We start from the raw sequence: 5,687 nt of genomic DNA on the forward strand, positions 1-5,687 counted from the left end.
ACATGGTCTCTTTCCTGACGTTGTTATTTTGCAGGACACCTCTTGGGTACAACCGAATAAGTAAGTGACACAATATCTTTCCGGGACAGGTTGCATAAGCCTGGTGGACTCAGGAACATGTCCGCAAAGTGGACAATTGGATGATGTACATCATATTCTGTACGTTTGTTCAAAGTATGAGTTGATACTGTCGGAGACTATCTTTCGGCTCGATATTATCGAGTCGGCGCTGGATCTCCGTATCAATTGGCGAAATCAGACCGGATGGATATCAATTAACCACACATCTCAGGAATGGTTGAACTAAGGTTGTACAAGACTACACTTCATTTACACTCATACATATCATCCTCATTCATCCTATGAAATATTATCTTAAAGGTAATTACCGAAGGCTAGACAGGAAAAAGAAAAAGGCCGGTGGATAATAGTTGAGAATTTCATACACTATTTGGTAAAAGAAAGGATTGCCGAGGGCATTTGGATGCCGCCTGGGCTTTCCCGCGTTCTTCTTTTGTTTGTTTTGTAGTTGCTAAATTTTTATTGTTGTCTTTTTTTATTGTAATTTCATGTTGAACTCACTTCTTTTACCTTCGGGTAGGTAGTGAATTTCAGTTCCTTTTGTTTACTCGGTCTTGTTTGAGACTAATGTAAGATGTGTTTTGTTTTTAGTTTTTTTTTTTTTTAATGTTATTAGTACACTGATGGTAATGTCACATGTGGTGTTCACATTGGTGGCATCCTGATTCAGACTAGAAGAAGGCTGAGATATGTCTTTTGCCAAGCTTTTGAAGATGACCTCCACCAGTAAAGAACATTGGGGGAAGTATAGAGGGTGTGGTGGCATGGTAACTGCAACTGTCACATGGTGGGTGTCTTCCCTCCCATATGGGGTCAGTCCTAGTAAAAATCACCTTCAAGTCTTCATATGTACCAAAAATGTTTAGAACATATCATCTTCAGTAAATTTTCATATTTTCATATGTGTCCTTCATTTGTAGAGTACATAAGCAAAAGGGATTGATGGTTCTTATTTCCATTGTGAAGAAGGACAACTTTCTAAGTCATTTTAGACAAATCTATAAAACATCTTCTTTGCATAAGATTTTGATGCTGTCCCGATAAATCCAATAAAGAATTTACAACACTGCAATGCACTACATTATCTTGAAAGAAATGCTTGCTGCCTAATATGGAAAAACAGTTTTTAGTGCCATTAGGAGATTCCAACCTTTTAATTTTGAAGCTAGTAACTCTGACTACATTTTAGACCTATTAAGATTGTGAACCAAACGATCTTAATATCTTGTGGCACAGATATTCGGTCTTATGCTTTAGGGGGAACGAATGGGGTCTTAAGCAATTAAGTTTTCTTAAGCAATTTGTGAAGTTCAGTGCGCTCACCTTGAAAATCTGGTTCCTCATGATTACTTTCTAAATTACCATAGTCTTCTTCAATGCCAACATTTTCTTCTAAACTCAATAATTCTTTTGGACCTAGAACAGGAAACTGTTTACCGAGTGGAATAGGTTTTATGGCTGAAGGAAGATAAAAATGTGCAACAATTTCCTTGAATTTATTTGTGATGCTTTTTTTCGTGATTTTTTGTGATACTAAATAATACTTGAATGATCCTTAGGCTCTCTCTACACTATACTAACAGCAGAAGGCAAACTTTGTAACTTTCCAGTTAGCCATCAGCTTAGTAAAGTTATACAAGATTTACAGCAGATATGAAGGACTCAAGACTTGTTCTGATCTCCTATTTTACTCCCAAAATAGAGTTAATATGATTTTTTAATTGCAGGATTAATATTTCTTCTTTGAGATTTAAAAGTAAATTCACCTCACATGTAGCAAAAATTGTTAGGGTGATTTAAATAACTACGAGGCCTTTTTGCACAAATTCCTAACAATACTGTCATAGATGTATGTGTAAATATTCTTATTTATATAATTAATTACATACCATTAAAACCTACTGACTATTGATCAGTGATATAAGTATGATTTACTCAGGTATATACTCTGTTGTTATCATTAGATGTTTTCCATGTTGTCATGTCAGTTTATAAAATATACTGAAGCTAATTAGTTGTTTAATTATGACATGGTAGCTTATAACAATTATGACCACTAAAATGGTAGCAGCGACAGGTTTATTAAACAATACATCAATTACAAAGAATAATGACACGCTACAAATAGAAAAGCTCATTGGTGAAGGAAATTGGACAATGTGGAGAATTTTTATAAAAACTATTTTGGAATGTGATGTAGTTTTCAATATAGTTTGTATTACATTTAAAATTCCTGAATCATATAATGAAAATAAACTTGGTACATGGAAAAAGGTGAATGCAAAAGCAGTTACTCGATATGAAGCAATTACTTCAAGTAGCTGGATGTGATACTGCAAAAGACATCTGCGATAAGTTGAATTAAGTTGTTCAAAACAACTTTATAATGTTCAGCCTGCTGGAAATATAAATTTTGATAAATTTCATAGTATCTAATGGAAATCAGCAGGTGGTGTGGAGAATCATTTAGCAAAATTTGATGATAAACAGACAAGAATGTCATTATCTGGTAATCCAGTTGAAGAAAATGATTATGTGCTCAACTGCTGAAAACTCTACCAAAAGATTTTGATTATATTTATGACACTTGGCATGACTTACTTCAAGCAGAAAGACGGGCAAAGATACAAAAGAAATATCTGAATTATGCACCTTGATTGACAAATAGAAATGAAGCAGATGTGGTTGCAGCAATAATATTAAAATCTAGTGTATAGATTAAAAAAACAAGAAAAATTGAAGATTAATCAACAGCAAGTCTTTCCATCAAAAGTTTTGAAACAAAACGATCAAAAGTGATGTTTCTCATGCGGAAAAGTTGGACATTTATCATATGATTGTAAGATACTTTGTTTCAAAGCGTAAAAGAAAGTGTGATTGTTTATACTTTTATCAAATGTAAAAAGCGTCATTGATTAAATCTTTGTCTTAATTGAGATGAAAATAAAGATTATGCCATGATATCTGATAAAAATCAAATGGAAGGAAATATAAAAAGAAACATATTGAGAGAGGTATATACAAATTTATGGATTATGATTTTATAATTCATTTAATTTTTTCAACTGACAATAAAAAATTTAATTAATGACAAGTGATACATTAATAGTTGTGCCTCACACCATGTAATAAATGGTTGTGCCTGGATGATAACTTTAAACCTTTTGAAGTGCCAAAACAAATGGATAATGCTCATCAAAGAGTTAAATTAGAAGCTGTTGGTGCTGGTTGTATAAATGTTAAAATGTTTAGTGATCAAGAATGATCTGATCGATATTATGAAGATGTCTGTTACTGTCCAGATGGAATCTGCAGTTTGTTCTCTGTCAAAAAGGCTGTATAAAAGGGAATTGACCAATCATTTCAGAATAATGGAAAATTATGGACTTTCCATAGAAATGGAGTACTCATAACTACAGCTAATGTTAATTATGATAATGAACTTTATCAATTGTGAGAGTCACTCATCAAGAAATGTCTTATGCTATTTCTGAGGCCAGAGATAACTGCAAAATTGGAGAATTTGGTTATCAAACTAAATGACAAGTGCAGAATTTGTTTTATGTGGCTCGATGAAGGAGAATTATTTTAATGGTTATTTTTATTTTCTTATTTTTAAAGTTGATTATTCCAGTTTCAGAGTTTCATGTCTATTATGTAAAAAAGAAGTGAAAGAAAAATTAAGATGTTTCATTTAATTACTGAACCCACAAACTGGATCAATTATAAAAGAATTACATACTGATGGAGGAGGAGAATTTGATAACGATGTAAGATTGGTGTAACAAGAATGTATGTTGAGGCTAGTGGACTAAAATATTCAATTACAGTTCCCTATACTCTATAACAAAATGTAGTTGTTGAATGTGAAAATAGGATTATATCTGAGAAGACATGTTTGAATATGAGAACTCTGTTTGGTGTCTCTAGTCACTGTGATTGGGTATTAAATCATTTTACATGAAAATAGCTCTTTTGAATGGCACTTAAATGGAAATCACACATGTATCAACCACAAGAATATAATGACAATAAAAATCATATACAATGTACACTGGTATTTCATAAAAGAAATTAAAAAATGCAGATAAATCAATGACGAGCAGCTCCAAGACGTTGTTTGGTCAGTATTTAAAATGATCACCTCTGATATGCTGTTGTGGATGAACAACCAAACATAGAGGTGCATACGGCTGTGCTTTGAACATGGTGGAACCCTCATTTTAGATCAATAGAATATCAATAGAATTTAGATCCCTAAGCTGCATCTATCCTAATAATTTCATAACTATTGTAAAGGGATTTCCCTCTCACCCAGAAGACTGCAATACTATTTTTTTTTAACTGGTGGTAATTACTTTTATAAATATGAAAAAAATATTGTTATATTAAAAAAAAGAAAATGTACCTGGTTTTCTTTTAAAAAAATGTTTTATTATTACATTTCTGAATGATCTAGTGCTAATGTAAATCACCTGCTAGCATATATTTATGTATATATATTATTTCATTAAACATAATCTTTTGAAGATTCATATTATACCTCTGTACTGTTAATTACATTTTAAATTCTATAATATAAACCACCAAGTACAGAATATCGCGGTATCCTGCATCGTCAGTCAATTATTTTTAATTAAATTTAATTTTAATTAGATTTTAGTCATGGATTGAGGATGTGAAAGTATTTTCATGATAAAATTATGGTAACATGTCTTATATCAATATTCTGTACTAAATAATTTGTATTATAGAATTTAAAATATATATATATATATAACCTTGGTTAGTCTAGTAGTTAAACTTCTCATTGCAAAATTATCTGATTTTCAAAGTTAAGCGTTCTAAGGTTCAAGTTCTTGTAAAGGTAGTTGTGTTTATATGAATTTGAATCCTAGGCTGTGGATACCAGTGTTCTTTGATGGTTGTATTTCAATTAACCACACATCTCAGGAATGGTCAACCTGGTTCTGTTCCAGACTACATGTTTATAGGTAAATTTTCACTTACATTGCACTACATCTGCAGCTACTCAAGCCTGGCAAGCTGGTGCAGTAATTGCATTTATAATATATACACACACACACACACACACCCAGACTCGGCAGTAACTGAAAAACTGGTTGGATATATATGTAAAAATATATTTAATAAATGAAACTTAAATCATCAAAACAGTAAACAGATAAGTTAAACTTACCAAATTAATACAATGAATTGATTTTTGCAGGAGCAGATGATTTAATTCAGCAATTACATTAAAATCAAATGTTTTTTTAAAAATGTAGAATTAGCCAAAATTTTTACAGTTTTATAACCTTGAATTTTTTTATGAATGAACATGCAAGTCTGCTGCTCAGAACTGAATCTATTTTGGTGTTTTAAGTTTCATTTAATATTAAATTTATTTAGCACAGCGGTCAATACGTTAATAGATTATTTGAATTTTCAAAAAAAGAGAGAAAAAATACACACACACATTTTTTTTTTAATAAAAGGATATGAAATTTGAATATAATGTTGCATTCAAGTATGCTTCTGTTCCAAATTTATTAACATTAAAATCAGTATTATAAAGGAAATATAAAAAGAGACATTTCCTTATC

The sequence above is a fragment of the Lycorma delicatula genome, chromosome 10 (assembly GCF_047948215.1).
Source record: "Lycorma delicatula isolate Av1 chromosome 10, ASM4794821v1, whole genome shotgun sequence".
NCBI lineage: Eukaryota > Metazoa > Arthropoda > Insecta > Hemiptera > Fulgoridae > Lycorma > Lycorma delicatula.